This window comes from Rousettus aegyptiacus, unplaced genomic scaffold, assembly GCF_014176215.1.
Source record: "Rousettus aegyptiacus isolate mRouAeg1 unplaced genomic scaffold, mRouAeg1.p scaffold_m13_p_13, whole genome shotgun sequence".
Classification (NCBI taxonomy): Eukaryota; Metazoa; Chordata; class Mammalia; order Chiroptera; family Pteropodidae; genus Rousettus; species Rousettus aegyptiacus.
The window spans coordinates 33,836,061-33,855,727 of record NW_023416288.1 but is presented as its reverse complement, the minus strand read 5'-3'; the positions used below and the strand labels follow the sequence as shown (position 1 = coordinate 33,855,727).

Here is a 19,667-nt window from a genome sequence, read left to right as displayed (position 1 = left end):
TAAGGGAGATTATACATATTATATATTACATACATGTATATTATATAAGGAAGATAATATTTCCCTCATATGTTTTAAGGATAAATGAAATGTGTATGTAAAGCATTACCATTTACAGTACTAGCCAAATAGAAACTACTTCATAAATGCTAATCAGTATGGTAACAATCGCTCTTTTTTAAAAGTTGGGCAAAAGGATTCCAAATCAAGCTGTTCAGATTTTCCCTTAAGTTCTTTCTGAAAGAACAATTCTTTTGAAAGAAACTTCGAGTAAGCTCAGAAGTTAGTTTTAATGTTTTTCCGACACTCGGATCAACTAAAAGAAAGAGCTGGGGTCCCTAAAAATTGTTTCCGTACGATCATTTTAGTCCATGTGCAGATGTAAACATTAAAGAAATTAGAGATGAAGGGGTCTGTATCAGTATTTTGGTTACTGTGCCCTACAGGTGAGAGAACAGAGGCAAAGGAAATTTCGACTTTTTGTCCAAGATTTGGAGTGAGAGGTGGTGTAATGACTAGAATGGAGGCCCCTTGACTCCTGAATCAGTTTCTTTCAGTGTCGATTTTTAAACAGTTATTTATTTATTTTTATTTATTGCTTTTTAAGGCGAGGCAACCCTTGGTTGACCTCACAGATTGCAAAGACCTTGTCAGCTTACTATCCTTTATTTTTTAAATTTTTTATGCCAACAGCATCTGGTCTTCCTAGGTGGTCTCCCATCCAAGTACTAATCAGGCCTGACCCTGCTTAGCTTCCAAGATCAGACGGGATTGGGCTTGTTCAGGGTGGCATGGCCATAGACTTAAACAGTTATTGAATTAGACTCATTTACTATAAAGCTCATTTAATATGGAGCTTACTTAATACAAACATGAGGTCTTAATATTAGAACCTATTACCAGTGGCCTAATAATAGGATTTATGTTTATGTATAGAGAAAAACACATTTGAAATTGTAGATTTAGTCCTGCTATATTATATATGTTACTATGTGTCATCAAAATCCAACAGCTGCATGTCTATACTGTATGACATTATGTATCTGTTTTGAACTTTCAGTAAAAATTAAATACATTTTCTGATAATGCTAAGCCTCTCCTACTCTTTTTTCTTACCAAAAGAGAAAAAAAGAGAGAGACAAAACAGCTGGATAAGTTTCAGTTCTTAATTTTCATCCAGAGGAATTCAGATAAAAGTAGTTGCTAATTCTTAATAAATTAAATATGTTGTCCTTTATTTTCAAATAGATTTTTAACCCCTCCAGTTGACACCGAATTTCCTTTGCAATGTTATTTATTGTCATCATGTAGTTAGGCTACTTTGGAAAGAAAAAAAATGGAACAAATTGGAAAACTTTGTGAAGTGTGCTTGGGGTATCGAGCGACGTGTGACCAGTTCTGGAGTGGTGGATGTGTTCTCGATAAGTAAGTGGCTCTTGATAAGTAAGTGGCTTATGTTCCCTTGTTCTTTGCAGCTGATCAAAGTCTGGAAAGTGTTCTTTAGATGTTATCTGCATTAGACTTGCTTTTCTGTCTCATAGAATAATAGGAGATTCTTAGAAAAGCCTGAGAAATAAGAACAAATTCTGAGGAAGAAAGACCTCCTGGTCCCTTAAGAGTACCTGCTACCTATTTTCAGATCCAAAGTGAGGCCCCAGATGTAAAGGCAGCCAAGTCTCAAGCAGCAAACACAGCGCCATTAAAAGCTTCAGAGGGACCTGGGCAAGCCATATCTCCTCCCTGGCTTTAAGTTTCTGCATCCAGAAAGTGCAGTGGATGATAACTACCCCACCTCTCAAGATTTCAATGTGATTGGATAGACAATGCACCTGGTGCACAGAAAAAAAAAGCTGTTATCATTCCCAGGGGTGCTGTTAATAACAATTTAAGTAACGGTAAAAATCACTATGTAAGGGAATGCTACCAACTCTGCAGAAGAAATGCACTTCTCAGGGACCATCAGAGGTAAAGGGCAACCTGTGCTCAAAATGCCGAGAAGGTGGGACAGGGAAGCGTGATGGGAGACGGGAGTGCTGCGGGCAGCGGCTCCGCCTGCCCGAGGACTTGCTAGGCATCGGGAAGCTCTTGCTGAGAGAAACCGGTAGTATCACACCTCCAAGACTAGACTGTAATGGGAGAGCATGCCGCATAGTCTTCCAACAAAAATGGACGCTGGCATCAAGCTTCCTGTCACATCCATTCAGTAATAAGGCAAAGGAGCAATTATACCCCGATGTCTGCCTATGCTTTGGAGGCGTCAGGGTCTTCATTTTCAAGTGCATTATTTCAGTGTAACCCCAGGGAGCACATTGTGAAGGGGCGGGGTTCCCCCGCGGGGTACCCCCTCCCCCCCCGCAAAAACATGCGGAGTCCACATAAACAACTGTGAACCAGAGAATAAAGTTGGGCAAATCCAAAGGCAAGTAGGAGAAACTTTTTCTAAATGATCTAGAAGTGCACACTATTTTAAAAAACAACTTTTATCAAACTTCTCTCATTGAAATACCTGTGCTACATACAAAGATGTCATGTAAATAAACCCTTATGCATCAAAAAAGAAACTAAAGTCAGGTTTACATTTTTAGCTCTCAAGCAAAAACTTTTAAAACACACCCTCCCCATGCACACACATTTTACTCGACATTTGACAAGATTATACTTATGAGGTACCAGGCAGCATGCACCCGACATATTCCTCTTTCCTGGACCTGAAATGTACCAGGGCTGCCTCACAGGTAGTTTTAGCAACAAGACAGGAGAGCAGAGAGGAAGGGTGGCGGACAGCCGCACTGCCTGTCACGGGCCAGGAAGCTTGAGCCACGTAGAATCAGAACCTTTGCAAAGAGACATGGCATCTTGTCGTGTATCTAGCGCTGTTGAGCCAGACTGCCACAGAGCAGCGAGTTTAAATTATGAGCCCATCCCCTGATCTCTCAGCATATCATGCACCAATCTGCCACAAAATGAACCGAAGCCCGCCAATCAGCGGCTATATCAGGACTTGAGTGATTAACGAGGGGATCCCTCAGAATTTCCCAAACATCTTTTCAAAGATCTGCAGTTTGGCAAAGAGGAAAACGTCTTAGTTTAACTAAAGAGAGCTCTCCCTTCATTGTTTAAGATTGTGGCGAAATATGGCTAACACAAAATTTACCCTTTTAACCATTTTTATGCGCACAGCTCAGTGGCACTAAGGACATTCACACTGTTGTGCCACCGTCTCCACTCCCGGTCACCAGAGCCTTTTGTTACCCCAAAGTGAAGTTCTGTGCCCATTAGACAAGAACTGCCCCACCCTTCATTTTAAAATGCATTCATATCATAAATGAAATTTAATCTTAGATATGGTTTTGATTTCCCATCGCCCCCTTGTAAATATATTATTTCAAAAAAAAAAAAAAATTATGTTGCCCTTAGACCCTGCTACACGAGATGCTGAAGGAGCCTTCGGAAATTTTCATTTTTATTACAGAACTGAGTTTTTACCAGATACACTAAAACACTAAACTAGAGTGACTGATAATCCTGCCTCTTGTCCCTCCTCCTAAGTGGTTTTTGAAAGGGATGGCGTGAGACCAGTCATGACTAGTAACTACCCCAGGATGTATCGTGATGCAGATTCTCCTGGTCGGCAATGGGATGGAGACGTCAGAGGCTTGGGCTGGAAAAGGGTGCCAAGTTCTACGGTCACTCCTGCTCTTGTTAGCCTTATTTCTCCAGCCTTTATTCTTCCAAACTCCAACATGCCAGCTAACGCTACTTTCCCTAAGACCCTTCCCCTCACCACCGCTCCTTAGCTCCTTACAGAATATTTGCATCTGTAAGAGAGTCATTTTCACAGAGCCCATATTCAGAATGACTGCCTTCTCCATCCTCTCAGTGCGCTGAATTAGCCATGCCTTGATCCTTTTGAAAAGCTTTAAAAAATATTATAACAAATTGGGTGTACAGTTTGGATCAGTATAACTTTAGGAATTGTCTCTTGGTTAAAATGAGGTTTTCCATTTTGGTTCACAGCTAGCTGATCCTGTTTCGCGTGTTCCTTCGTTAATCCTATCAGCATGTATTAAACACTGTGTATGTGCCTGTGTGCTGGGCACTGGAGATCCAGAGATGCTTGAGTTACAGTCTAGTGGAGAGACAGACAGAAACCTCTAGTCAGAGTACATCGCTCTACGGGAGATGTGCTTCGGGGAAAGCAAAACGCAGTGGGAACAGTAGAAGAAGTGACATAACCGTCCCTGACTTCACAGAGGAGGTGCCCCCTGAACTGATCCCTGAACAAGGAGAAGAGAGTTGCTTGAGAGAGGAGGGAGGGCGTCTCGTGCAGTGGAGCAGCATGTTGGCAGGCGTGGAGGCTTCCCGGTGGTCACGTAGAGCCTGATGCATGGAGAGGAGCTGCTGTGAGGTAGAGTCATCAGTGTTGGTGATTGGTTGACTAGATATGAGAACTGGGGTGGGGGGGGGGTGAAAGGGGAAGGAATTAAGACCAAATGAACCTACTAGTGTGAGAGACAAGGTAGATAGATGGCGACTATGCTCATTATTACTGTACCACAGACAACAACTTCAGGTTTGGTAGTGGTTTAGCCTGCCATCCTGGAAAAAAAAGAGCTGTGGAGTTTTCAGATAGACATATATTCTGTCCCTTTAAATAAATAAATCTCAGTGAAATATTGCCTTGAGAGCAGGTTATAGAGATATATGACTATAAGAATTAGTATCTTCACTTCACGGAACCACTAATTTATGACTTGCTCTTCAGTTTTTTTTATTTTGAGAAATTTCAAACCCACAGAAACTTTTAATAGTACAATGGACGTCTGTACACCCTTCGTCTAGATCCCATAGCCATCAACACTTTGCCGCAGTGTCTGCCTCTCTCTCTGTCTCTGTCTCTCTCTCTGTCTCTATCTCACTCACTCTCTCACTCACTCACTCATTATTGAGCCATTTGAAAGTGGGCTGTGCTTATTATGATACTCCAACCCTAAATGCATCTTCTTAGAACAAGTACTTTTTCCTATACAGACACAGAATCTTTATTGTTGGATTTTGTTTTTGTCTCCTTATGGTTATATTCAAGTGAAACACTTTTGTCAAGAACACTCTGTAAGTGATGTTATGCATTTCCCATCATATCGGGAGGCACATAATGATAACATGTCATCATTGATAATGCCAATTTGGACCATTTGGTTAGGTGCTAGCCTTCTAGTCTCTCCATTGTAATTAATAAGTAATCTGTATGATGATGATTTGAGACATGCAATGTATTTTCCAGTGGCCTAGTATCTGTTGATGACACTTACTTGAATCAATTACACTGGCAGGCCTTATTTTTAAATCAACTGTTGTTTAATAATGGTTCCTCCATTCCAGCATTTCAGGTCAGATATAATTTTTTGCTGTTTTTGTTTGTTGTCTAAAAATTTGAGACCAAAGGAGATCATCCAATCCTATGAAAACATTTCTCATGAAATAGAGCACATGTTAGGAAGATGGCCAAAAAAAATTTTTGCAGCTATATTTTGGAAATCAACATGTATTTTTTTTTTTTTAAAAAAAAATAACTCTTGTACAAGATTTAATATTGTCCATGATGTTCAGCTTTTGTAGTTTGTAGAAAAACCACTGTAATATGTCATTTAATATCATAAAGCAATCTCATGTCTGTGCACTGATAACTCATTGGCAATACACCACAGCTGTTAAGAAGCAGCCCAGGAAAGAGAAAAAAATACCACAAGCCAACCATCTGACTTTAATTAGGAAAGAGAATAGTCCCCAAATGTATAACAATGAGGTTTTTTGCAGGTCAAAGTATTACAGAACTTGAAAAGAGGTAATATAATGACCTTACATGTGAAGGTTAGCTCATGCTTTACAGGATTTATAAGATGGAGACATCATCCCCACCCTTTCCTGACAAGTCAATCTTTGCTTTAGCTACAGTAAACACTCATCTAGGCACAAAAATCCATGCTTTCTAATTACTAGAGGCCTGTCAGACATCAGGACAGAGACACCATCAACCGAGATGGGGAAGGCTGTGGGTAGAGCAGGTTCTGTGAGTGAAAAAGATTAGGATTTCAGTTCGAGGCATGATACATTTAAAGCATCCATTAGATACCCAAATGGAGATGTAGAGTTGGCAGTTAGATACATGAGCTGATGCTTAAGGGAGCAGTCTCGGCTCCCTTAAGCATCAGCTCATGTAGCAAATAGATGCTACTTAAAACAATGGAACTGAAACAGAATCAGCTAGGTGGTGAATATAGAGAAAGGAGAAGAGATTAAGAGGTCCATGGACTGAGCTAGGAGGTTAAAGGGCATGAGAGGAACTAGCAGAGGACACTGAGAAGGAACAGCTAACCAAAGGGATTGAAGGAAAATGTGTAGCATCTTAGAGAATGAGTGAAGAAATCACTTTCATAAGGAGGAGGTCATTAACCGTAACAAGTGTTATCGATAGGTTAAGCTCAATAAGGACCAAAATTTGGATTTAGCAACATGGAAAGTGATATCGACAAGCACAGGTTTAGGGGAGGGGCAAGGTTCAAATCCTGACTAGAGTAGATTTAAGTGAGAAGAGAGAAAGAAATGGAAGCAGTGAGATTGGACGATATTTCAAGGAGTTGTGCTCTACAGTGCAGGGTATGTAGCAAAGAAATGGGGTAGTGCCTGGAAGAGAAGTAAACTCAAAATCGTTTTTGTTTGTACTTTGTTTTTAAGGTGAGAGAGATGATAGAATATTTGTGTGCTGGTGGAAATAAGTTAGGAGAAAAGGGAAAGTTGATATGGAAGAATATAGAAAAAATTACCGGAGCAAAGCCTTCCAGTTAGGCATATAGGGGACCTGAGAGCAGTGCACTGTCCAGATCCCGTTAGGTAAGAGGATGTTGTCATGTGAGTTTGTGGAACTTATTTTCTGAATGTTTCTATTTTGTGTTCCAGTAAAGTGAGAAGCAAGGTCATCGGCTAAGAGCAGAGCTAGAGGAAAGGGTGTTTGTGGAGCTAGATTTGAGGAGCTATAGGTTTGAGAAGTAGTTATCTATGAGAGAAGGAAATCTCAATCAATTCCAAAAATTAGAACTAGTACAAACAAAAGCCTCTAATCATAATGTAATAAAACAGGAATTTAACAATAATATCAAAAGTTCCTACTCCCTGGATATTAATAACCATCTCTTAAATAACTTGGGTAAAAAAGAAAAAACAAACTGAAATTGATAAGTATCCTAAAAATAAAGATAATGAAAAGACTGTATATGTAGTCTCTGCCACAATGACCACGTAGGATTTATCCCAGGAATGTAAGGAGGGTTCGATTTTAGAATATCTATTGATTTATTCAACATATTAACAGATTCCAGGAGAAAAATCATATGTTCCATCCCACAAATGTTGAAAAATTGTCCAATTTGATAAAATTAAATATCCATTCAAATTTAATTCTTAATAAATTCAATACAAGGATTTCAATTTTGGTGCTGTTACATAAGATTATTCTGGCAATGCTAGCCCATGCAATTATACGAGAGAAAGAAACTGGAGATACAGATACTAAAACAAAGAAAGTAAAATTATTATTATTTGTGGATTATAGTATTACACACCTGAAAAACCTAAGCGTAACCATTGAAAACCTGTTACAATAAAATCACTGGGTCCAGAGTTAATATAGAGAAATTTAAAAAAAGAATCTTTGTTAAAACAATCAACAGGCAGTTAGAAAATGTAATAAAAGATCTCATTTACAGTAGTAACAAGTATAACATATTCAGAAATAAACTTTAAAAGATACTTATGAAGAGAACTTTATAATGTTTCTAAGTGAAATAAAAGATTTCAAAATACAGAAAAGCAAAGAGAGACTCACTATCATCAATATGTTAATTTTTAAGTTGATTTATGAATTTAACAAATCACAATAAAAGTATTAATAATAGTTTGGTATGAAACAATGTGATTTCAAAGTTCTTATGAAAAATGAAGAAGCAATAAGATCTAGTAAAATTCTGAAAAAGAATGGTAATGTAGTAGAACTAGCCCTATCAGACAGTAAAACATAAAGCTACAATAATTAGAAGACTGTAGTATTGATATATGAACTGACAGCAAATCAATGTAAAAAAAACTAGAAAGCCTAATATAGGCCAAAACACATATAGAAATTTAGAATATATACATGTAGGATGCATATGCACCTATAGGAATCAAGGCTTTGATTAAGGTGACATTTCAAATCACTGGGAGAAAGATATTTATATAATAAATGATGTTTGAATCACTGGATAGTATTCTAGAAAAATAATGAAAATGGAGCCATATCTCACTCCTTGCACCTCAGGAAATTTTAAATGACGATTAGAGATTTAAATGTCAAAAAAGGTAAAGCCAAAAGAATCTATTTACACATGTACTAAACAATCTTTGGAAAGATACTCAAGAACCGGATAACACTGGTTGTCTCTGGGTAGGGTCACTGGATGAGTTTTGGACCACATGAATGCTTTGTGTGTGACACAGAGTCCAGACTCCCACAAAGCACTGGGCATCTTACCTATAACAGATTTGTACTCCCCTCTCTCCACCTGGAAAACTAAAAAAGAAATAGATGGCCTCATGGGCTGGCTCCATTCTGTTTTTTTTTTCTTCTAGATTTATTGAGGTATGATTGACAAAATTATAAGGTAAAGTATATATTATGATTATTTGATATACATATATATTGAAAAAGGATCCCCCCATCCCATCAATTAACAAAGCCATCACCTTACATATTTATCTTTTTTGTGTGTGACAAGATTTAAGTGCTACTGTCTTAGCAAATTTCAATTACAGAATGTTATTGACTATAGTCACTATGCTATACATTAGACCCTCGGACCATATTCATCTTGTAGCCGAGAATTTGTATACTTTTACCAGCTTCTCCCTATTTTACCCACAGCCAGCCGCTGGAATCCACTTTTCTAGTCTGTTTCTATGAGTTTGACTTTTTTTTTAGATTCCACGTATAAATGATATCACGCAGTGTTTGGCTTATTTCACTTAGCATAATGCCCTCCAGGTCCATCCATGTTGCCACAAATGGCAGGATTTCCTTCTTTCTCGTGGCTGAATAATATTCCAGTGTGTGTGTGAGTGTGTGTGTGCGCGCGCGCGTGTGTGTGCATACACCACATTTTCTTTATCCATCTGTTATCCCTTGACAGACTTTTAGATTGTTCCTAATTCTTGGCTATTGTGATTAATGCTGCAATGAATGTAGGAGTGCAGATATCTCTTCTGTATCCTGTTTTCATTTCCTTTGGATATAAACCCAGAAGTGAAATTGCTGGTTCATACGGTAGTTCTATTTTTAATTTTTTGAGGACTCTCCATACTGTTTTTCGTAGAGGCTGCAGTGATTTACATTCCCATCAACGGTGCACAAAGGTTTCCTTTTCTCCAAATCCTCATGGACACCTGTTCTCTCTCTCTCTCTCTCTCTCTCTCTCTCTCTCTCTCTCTCTTTTGTCAGTAATTCTAACAGGTGGGAGGTGATATCTCATTGTGGTTTTGATTTGCATTTCCCTGATGTTGAGTGACGTTGAGCTCCTTTTTGTGTAGCTGTTGACCATCTGTATGTTTTCTTTGCAAAAAATGTCTATTAAATTCTTCTACCCATTTTGTAATCAGATTGTTTTTTGTTATTGAGTTATATGTGAGTTCTTTATATATTTTAGGTATTAACCCCGTATCAGATACAGGATTTGCAAATAACGCATCTCCCATTCCGCAGGTTGCCTTTTCGTTTTGTTGGTGGTTTCTTTTGCTCACAGGCCCTATTCTGGACACAGAATGTACCCTGGGCATGCTTGTCCTCCTCTCGACTTTATTTTTGTCCTATTTTCTCTTGTCTTCTTTGTGGACTAAAGCTTTCCTTTCCCCCACAAGACTCAGACTAAGCACCCAGTACATACCAGACACTGTGCTCAAAATCTTTGTGAATCCTCAAGACGGAGGGACTGAAAAATGCTTTCAAAGAAGGTTATTCTGAGTGGGGGTGAACGTGGGCCATGGGGTACCAGAAGCTGGGTCCATTGCTGGCTGTGGTACTGGCTTGGTGACTCCAGGCACGTTGCCCTCATTCCTCATCTGCAAATGCATGAAGAATAGGAAAACAAATTATCACGTAAATAAATGTCAATTATTGCTGTTTGCTGTGAATCGAAAAGAATTTTCCCTCTCCATTTGTCTTTCGATTTTATTTTCTGTTTCTCTAACCTTCGTCCCTTTACCTGTTCAATCTAACTTTATTGTTTCCTACTCTGAGCTTTCTCATCTCCCTTTCTTGAAGCTAGAGGAGAGCAGCTTGTTGCTACTCAGTCATGGACAATATGTGTCCCAAGGGACTATTCCGTGCTAATTTGGCCACCTCTCCTGAAGCAGCCTCAGCCGTAGTCTTCAGCCTTTTACTTGTGCAAGTAGTTTCTGGCTGCCTGGTTTGATTGGAGGCAGGAAATGCAGGTTTGTTGTGCATTGAAGAAAAAAGATCTTTCTTATGGCAACCGAAGCCTCATGCCTCATTTCAGAATTTAAGAATTTAAGAACAGAGGCCCAAATTTACTCTGAATCAGCGATACCACTCAGTCTTGGCAGAGTTTTAAAGTCTTTAACTTTCACCCTTAATAGAAATAACACCACAGCCATGTGATCCACAAGAATAATTTCAAGTCTTTGGAAAATTATTCTCTACATTTGATAGCTGTAGTAGAAGGCATATTATACCTACCGTCCAATACTCAGATAATAGGAGAGCAATCCATTTTATATTTATGCTTTCTTTTATGGGCCTGATTAAAATAAAATGCCGGCTGGAGGTACATTAGAGTTCTCTGAACAGAATCTCAACAGTATTGGAAAGAATATAAGTTGGTTGCTCTAAGCAGAGACTCCAAATATAACCGTTTCATTTGTTCTTCCAGAGATACTTTTTAGTGGTTTGTTTTTGGTTCTCTTCCAATTTCCATGTTTACCAAAATCCCGAGGAAAGAAAAAAAAACCATTAAGATTTTTTTTCTATAATCCATTTAAGTCAAAAATAGAGAAGAGAGAAAAATTTGTAGCTTTCAAACACCATTAGTTTGCTAATGATAGCTTTCATCCTACGACAGTTCTCAGACTGATAAGATGCTCTAAACATCCACCGCGAAGGAAGAGGACCATTTGTAGGCGCCCGCTCTGTCTCTGCAGCTCGCACATGTTTTCAAACATAATTTCATGCCTGCTTTCTGACAGCTCATTAAACAAAGGCCTCTTGGTGCCTATATTGCCCGTCTCCCCGCTGAGAGTGTAACATATTTACGGCCTTTCCAGATTGCTGGCTGCTGGCACCTTCTCTTCCCCGTGGCCTGCCTGCCAACTGCTTATCAGTCTCCCCCAAAGGTGACATCCTCCTCATTTGTTTAGGTAGCGATGGTCCCGTGTTTGACCCTTGGAGGCCAGCAGCCGCGTGATTAGGAGAGCCTCCTGCACCAGCTAGATAAAGGCAATCAGGCGGGCGAAGACAGCGCGGGGCGCTCGGGGAGCCTCGCCAGGCGGAGCGCTCCCTTTCAGGAACATGCTGGCAGTTCGTTAGCTCGACAGCTGGCAACGTGCAGACCGGGTGGGATTTCTGCCTCGGAGAAAGCAAACAAGGTTTCGGGAGTGTTGGAGAGCTATCTGGGGCCGTGTATAGGGGTGATCAGGGCGGCTTGCTCCTAATTACCTGCCTCTTGACTGCCATTAAACCCTCATTACACAGCCGAACCCATAAAAGCCCCTATGAATGCAGCACCTTATACTTAATTTTTATCTTTTCTTTTTGCTTTTGGCCAAAAGCTTTTTGCCAGGGTCCTGGGAGGACAGATGAAGACATCTTGGATGCAGTGAGAGGCCGCAGGCTGCATCCATCTGCCTTTTCAGGATCCGTCAAAACTGGTAACAGGTTTCTGCCACCGCGTGTCCTCGGGTAGTGAACGGGAGCAAGGAGAGGGCGGGGGGAGAAGAAGGGAAGGAAGGGAAGGAAAGGGAGAGCAAGATCTCTTTCTTTCCAGCTAGGTCACAGTTAATTCAGCCCTTAGCTGCTGTGGGTTAATGGCTGTGGGTTAAGGGCCGAGATTTTTGTCAAAGCTTCTGAGGACCTTGGCCCCAGAAACGCCTGTATTGTGCTTCTGGGATCTGATTGGTGCCGAAGTAGGACCAAGATTGCAGTGTGACTACATTTGTCTTCCAGCAGATGAGGAAATGAACTACCCCCTTTAAGCACCTTCCGGAAACGAGGCAGTACGTGAAGCATCTTCTTACGGGCTGCCATCTCATGCAACACTGCTTTGAGGAAGGAATGTCAGACTGTCGCACCGATGAAACCGAGGGCCAGAGAGCTCGGAGGGCCTCACCAAACTCCCTCCTAGTCAGCGACTGGATCCAGGCTCACTGGTCCCAAAGTCCCCACTCTTAAGCTCCCAGCTTCTGCTGAACCGACCACCACGCTGGACCACCCTGCAGGATTAGCTGCGGCTAAGTCCATTTTACCCTTAGGGAGTTCTCAAATCCTGGCACCCATGCCCATCAACCAGAGGGGTGGTGAATAGGGAGGGTACCCAGATGCTCTGCACTGGGAGGAGCCCCAGGCCAGGGATGAGCAATTTTCCTTTCTTCATTTTCCAGAAGCACCTAGTTGGTTCTATCTAGGGGGTCTTCAGGCCATACTTGAAGAAACCATTTCCTAACCTGGAGGCTCCTGGGGAGAGAGAATCTCATTTACCTTCGTTCTTCTAGTTCCCCATAGAGTGCTCATAGTGCATAGTAGGTGATCGATAAATACCGAGAGGCATGGTTCTGTTTGGTTTTATTCCTCTGTGTCTTGTTTGAAATTGTATCAAAACGTCTATACCCTTCAATCCTCTTGAAATGAAGTGGAGAGTAAATCTTATACAAATAAATAAAATTTATGTTCCTGATGTGCCCTCAGTACTGACGAGGTGACATCCTTCATGGTCACACTGCCTCTTCCGCAGGTGAAGACAGCTGAGCCTCTCACCTCCAGCAGTTTAGCATGGAGATGACCTTATGGTTTTACTGAATATTTACAACGAAATTATCATTGCTTAGGAAGCATCTCCATGTGCATGTGCGTTAGTCGATGTACATAAACAATGTTATCTACTACATCGGAAATTATTCGCTACACTATTTGCTTATAGACAATGTGAGCTCCAGCTCCTTTTCTGTCGTGGTCTGTTGCTTTGCGGGTACTGGGTACTACGGTTCCTGTGAACTGATCAGTGTATTTTTTTTTTTTAATGAATCCTGACTTGGAAAGTAGGGATCACTATCGCCATTTTATGGATGAGGAAAGCGAGACAGAGGAACTAAGTAACTACCTGAGATGGCATGGCTAGCAGATGGCAGAGGCGAGATTTTAACAAGCTCTATGTGACTCCAAAATAAAATACCACCTCTATTTTGCTATGTTGCCTAAAGAACAAACTGATGATCCTTTAAAACTGACTAGAGAAAATACTGGAAGGAAGTAATAGTAGTTATCAGTGATGGATGCCTTCAGGAGGATTTTGGTTCTTTATATATTTTTTTGTATTTTCTAAATCGTATATGCATAACTTTTGTAATTGTGGGGAAACTTAAACATGCACACAACCGGGGATCACAATAGATGACTAAACTTAATTATTGTTAATTTATCAGGAGGTTTTTTTTTTTTGGTTTTTGCTTTAGTAGTTAATTTGAATGTATGAGTTTTTGATTAAAAAAAAAAACAGAGTAAATATTAAGGCACGATAGGACTTACTCCTAATTAAAAATAGTCTCATCACAATGAAGTTAGATTTTTGCCAGTGGAAGAATTTTTAGTTTGGTTCTTAGCAATGGAAAACAGTATAGAGTTTGATGTGAATTGAAAACCACCTGTGTCCCGAGCCATTCCTTCTGGTGACTTGCCAGCTCCCCGAGAGCAGGGCCCTCTTCCCCACTGCCCGGACCCAGTGACATCTGTCTTCCTGTGACTCTGGGAAATGGCTTTCTGATGGAGGAAGAGCCTCCATCTACCTACCCAATTTAGAAGTCACTTCACTTTTTCCTACAAACCCCCATTCCCTCAAATCTCCAGCAAAGAAACACCAAATTTCTTTTAGAGAGGCAGGGAGGGCTTAATCTTCAAATCTTCCTTGCAGGAAATATTTGCAGTCTACCTTTCTCAGGAATCAAAGAAAGGAAGAAAAGCAAAACAGTTCAGTTCCCAAGATTAATATTTTGCCAAATCATCTAGAGAGCTCTCAGTTTCTGCATATTCTGGCTACAATAAAAAAGTAACGTATTTTTCAATAGTCACGATCAATTGGGTTTTATACACAAGACAATTTCAAGAACAGTTGTCCAAAATGACTCTTAAGTTGAAAGGTTACCTCTTTGAGGCTGAGTTTGAATATAAACACATTGAAACATTTTCTTTTAAATGTATCCAAATTTTAGCTTGGCATTTCCCTCCAACCTAGCCTGTGTATTGTAATGATTTCTGTTAGCAAGCATTTTGAACTTAAAACCCCAGTTCTGACACTGGCAATGTAATCAGCTACAGGCAGTCCCTAATCTTAGAATGCATTGCTTGCCAAAAAATTGTTTGCACATCTGTTTTTATTAGAATATATGTTCTAAGTGTCACAAAACAATAGCATAAATTGTGTACGTATATGTGTGTGTAAAGATTTTGAATTTTTTTTTTATAGGAGGGGTAGTTCCTTTCTTCCTGTTCACAGAATTTATTACTTAATATTTACACTATAAAACATATAGTAAAACATAAAGCATATAAACCATGAACAATGCAGGAAAAACTCAAGAAATAAAGGTAAACATTTTAATCATCTCTAATTTCAGCACTGCTAAAATTAGGTGTATGTCCTAATATTTTTTTCTATTGTTGGGAGTATGAAGCATTTCTTTTTATCAAAAATTATTGTTATACTGTCCATGTTTTATAGACGTCTGTTATTACTTGGTAACATACTGGAAACATAAAAGTCTGATATTTTATGAAGATGGCGTAGTCCCACTTCTCGTCCTGTGCCGTTATCCTAATCCTCCATCTCTCCTCCAGTTTTCGCCTTTCAACAACCCCACCCGCACCCTCAACCACCACTACCTGCCTTTCCTCCCCCGCTACCCGGCTCCCTTCTCTGTCTCCTGGTTTAAACTTCTTCAGTACAGCTGATCTCAGTTAGGGCTTGGAAGGATATCTGAGTGACAACATTCACGTCAATAGTAAACGACAGGTAGCATCTTAACAGCCATCTCCAAGTTGCTTTATGAAGGATGTTTATTAACCTCAAAGAATCCTTCATTGAGGTACTTTCAAGCAACATATATCACAAATTATACTCAACCTCCTAGGCCCCATCTGTCTAAAAGCAACTTTTCTTACTCAACAAGACTCGAAACTTCGGCCTCTTCTTGCCTTCCCCATCCTCGGTGGCCCCGCTCATCCCGCCACCCAGCCCAAACCGACCGGGCCTGCTGGCCTGCGCTCCCACGCTCCTCACGCAGCACCCCTTTCTCTCCATGCTCTCTGTCACCGCCCTGCGCTAGCTGTCACTAGACTCTGTCCTCCCCATCTTACACACACCGGCGACAGCGATCTTCGTGAAGCACAGCTCGGACTACGCCCCGACGGCCTGCAGAATGCCAAACCCATCCTCGGCCCCCCACGCCTCAGTCTCCTCTCCCACTGCGTGCGGCTTCACGCCCACGGGGCCACAACCACGCGTAAGCCGTCTGTCCCCTCCGCCCCCCTCGAACCTTCCCTGGTCCTGGCTTTTGCTCTTTCCGTCTTCTCTGTCTGAATACTCTCTCTCCCTCATGCCCTCTCTTAGCCGTCACCCGTGGATCCGCATCTAACAAATACTGATATAATACTTGCAATAGGCCGAGCACTGCTCTCATCATTTTCTCAATATTAACTCATTTAAACTTCATACAAACTCTAAGAGGCACGTAGTTACTATTAGTATCCCAGTTTTAAAGGTGGAGAAAACTGAATTGCAGAGTTAATCTCTCTGCTGTCTATTCAAATACTACACACATTTTGGGCCTCAAATGAAGGCCACTGTCTACAGACATTCTATATCATTATGAGATTACAAGAATAACAGAATAGTACGAATGAGATGAAAGAAGAGGATATGGAGGAGCAGGAGGAGAAAGCTTCTTAATGACAACTGCATGCCAGGCTTTCTGCTTAACATTTAACTTGAACAGAACATTCAATCCTTACCACAAAGCTGCGAGTTAAATACTATTATCCTAATTCTTCAAGTGAGGAAACTGAGACTCAGGTCCAGTACCTCGACCAATGTCAAACAAACAGCTGGCTTCTAAGTGGCAGAATAGGGGGCTATCCCTGCACTTGGGATGCCTCTCACTCCCCATATAATCTACTGTACATAAAGCGTACGTATCCTACACATAATGCATTGTGTGTGCGTGAGTTTATCTCCCTGTGGTAGACTGCATTATTGTTCCCAATCACGTATTGCCCTTCCTGCAAGAGAGTGAGACATCCTCGCTTGCAGCCATACGACCTGCAGTACTTCCCTGCGGGAGGACGTTCATGCCCCTTTCCCATCAGGCTCTGCCACATGACTGACTTTAGCCAACGAGATGGAAACATAACCTTTAATTGCACTGCGTGCCTTTTCTTTCCCTGTTTTCTTTCTTCTTTTGCCTCTGACGCGTACGTGGAGGCTGCTCCTTTAGCCTGAGTCCTGGAATGAAGCGAACACACCAGGTGAGCTGCAGATGATGTGAGCATGAATGAGAATAAACCTTTGCTGTAAGCCACTGAGATCTGGGGATTTTTTTGTTACAACAACATAACACATCAAACGCTGACTGATAAACTCCTCCCTTAGACAGTAAGCATTTGGAGGGCAAGATGTCCGATTCATCTTTGTACCCTCCTGTTTCCCTACCCATCTACCCATCCATAACTCGCATAAACTTTCATTTGGAAAGCTCTCAATAAATATCTGTTGAATAAATCAATGTAATAATTAATAGAAGAAATAATATAGGAACATGAATATAAAACCAAGTGCGCTCTCTCTCTCTCTCTCTCTCTCTCTCTCCCCCCCCGCCCCCCACAACTTATGCCACACCTATCATTTAACAAATGGAACTGGTCTCTAGAACTAGGTAATACATTAAGGCAAGAAGCATCTCAATTCTGACTCCAGATCTATATCTTTATCAATGGCCCTGGGAAAGAATGCCCTTGCCCAGAGCCCCGAGAGCCCAAACAGTGCCTGGACATGGACTGTATGGCCAAACATTTGGTGATAGTTCTGAAACTCACAGACTGATATCCAGAATCCCAGGGATACTGTATCTTCTTTGTGGGAATTTTTAGCTTAATCGCTACTTCTTGAAACTTTCCCATCCCCTGTTATTCTATAATTCAGACAAATCTGAGGTCATTCACCAAGAGGAACTACAGAAATTTAAAAACCCCAAACCCACATAAATTTGTGAGTCATATATGAAACTGTGAGTTGTTTAACAAAAGCAAACAAATTGCAGCAACAAAATAACTCTCTAGTTTTGGGTATTCCTAGCTAAGGATACAGGGAACTGAATTCAGGCTTCGGTTGTAAAAAGCTTCATCCATACATTTCCTTGACTTAGTTGATGTGTGAAAAGAAGGAACGATATTCAGAGTTCTTTTAATTTTCCTCCTCTTTGAAGTTCAAAGCATTTGGATGCTGTGCCACATTAACAGGAAAAAAAAATAATCTTATGAATTTGGAGGTAAACAAATTATCTCAGAACTCTTTCATTCTTAAAAGTTCCAAGATCTGAAATATCAATAAAGCAAAATTTTTAAACAAATTTTTACTACCTGGCTACATGAAAGTTAAAATTCTTGTGTGTGCGGTAACTCTTTGCTTTCACTTCTGACAAATAGGTCATGAAGCGGCCATGATTAAGGGCCAAATGGAAGATTAGAAATCTTAATCATATTTTCTAAACAGAATTATCCTGGCTTGCAAAGATCATAGCACAAATTTTACTAATAAATGAAGAAATAAATGGAAGACGGTACACAAATTTTCCCTGGATTTCACTAAGGCTGCCGAAACCTTTTTCCCCCTTTGTACTAGAAAATACCCAAACTGTTGTAAGTGCATTTACTTTTCCCCCACATTTAGAACGACCTTCTCAGATGTTTTATAGGCCTTGCAAGTACATACAAGATTTTTGCTAAAATCGTCAGGCAGTTGGGTGGCGTCTGACCCTCGGGTCACAGACTGATGCCTCTGTTCTACTGCTCCGTAAGGGTTGGCTTCTCCCCTTTGTTCTGAAAGTTGTGGTAGCAATTATTATTGTTGATAATTTACCGTTATTATTATTATTAGGCACCAAACAGGGAGCCCTTGATCATCAAATGCCTGTTTGTGTGTTAGTTTTTTAACACGTAAGTTTTAATGCTCTCTGTTCAATTTGCTTTTCCTGTTTTTCATGGTCCCTCCCTCTGTTCAAGTTGAATCAGGTTTGGGCTTACAGTGAGTCAGCGGTGACGTATGGTGTCACGACCATGGCTGTCCCTCTGCACCGACCCTCGGCCAGTGTCCCCGGAACGAAGCTTATCAACCACGGTACGTACCGTTAATTCCAACCTGTTTAGTAAAACATCTACTTCATGTCCGCCCCGGGAATTTCTCTTAAAGTATTGTGAGCACAGCCAGAATTAGTCTGGTGGCAACTCTGAAAGAAGCTCTCTTGCCCCCGCCCTTCCGTTCAGAAACGCCGGGTCCCACAAGTCGGGGACAGATGGTCCCACAAGTCGGGGGCGGCCTCGGCCCTTGCCGTGCCGCCGCGTGGAGGCAGCGCTACCGCAGCGAGTTGGCGCCACATCTTTCCGCCAAGATGCTGGTTACAGAGAGAGGGCTTGATTCCATCCAGATATTAAATTGGCACTTTTTATCTTTATTCAAATGCCTTCGGGGGAGAAGACGCACGGAGCCAACCGTGAATAATAAAACGGTAATAAAAATGAGAATCATTATCATTGGAGTCTCTGGATTTGATTCTCAGCAAAGAAAAATGCATAGGAAGTGCCTTTGAGGAAGAGCCAACATTCCGAGGTCTACCTTGGTCCTCCTCCCATTACCCCCCCTTGTCGATCCTTTGATGTTCGTGGGGGAGAATCCTTTATAGGGGCCAGATTCTCTCCCACAGCATTCCGCCAAGCCCTGTAGTCAGAGCAAGCCCTGCCATTCGTGTGGTGCTCTTGGATTCCAAGTTGCTTCCACGTCCTCAGCCCCAACTCCGCAGCCTGGTCAAGAAAGAGAAGCCTCTGTGTTCTTAGGATGCACATTCCGCAAGTCCCTGCCCCAGCCATTTCGCCAAAGGTTAAGCAAGCCTGCGACATTCCCAACAAAGCTTGTGTAACTTGGAATTTCCTTAGCAGCCACTGGGGCGGTGACATCTCTCTCACCCAGGTTTCTCAGACCTGACAGCTTGACTGGCAAGTAGTCGGAGCAGGGAGTATCCTAAGGGCTAAAGGAACAAGCCACATGTCCCCGGGGCAAGGGCCTCTCGCCATGGCTTCTGTGTTTTGCACA

The 19,667-nt window shown here is 41.2% G+C and overlaps 1 long non-coding RNA gene and 1 pseudogene across 1 annotated transcript in view; both read right to left on the bottom strand.

Moving 5' to 3' along the window:
• LOC107518130 overlaps nt 1-19,667 on the bottom strand; it is a 389,106-nt gene that overhangs the window by 124,608 nt on the left and 244,831 nt on the right. Inside the window, exon 5 of the long non-coding RNA XR_004953935.1 lies at nt 9,972-10,146. This is a non-coding gene — a long non-coding RNA (uncharacterized LOC107518130). The remainder of the gene's footprint in view (nt 1-9,971; nt 10,147-19,667) is intronic.
• LOC118610889 lies at nt 685-803 on the bottom strand (annotated as a pseudogene).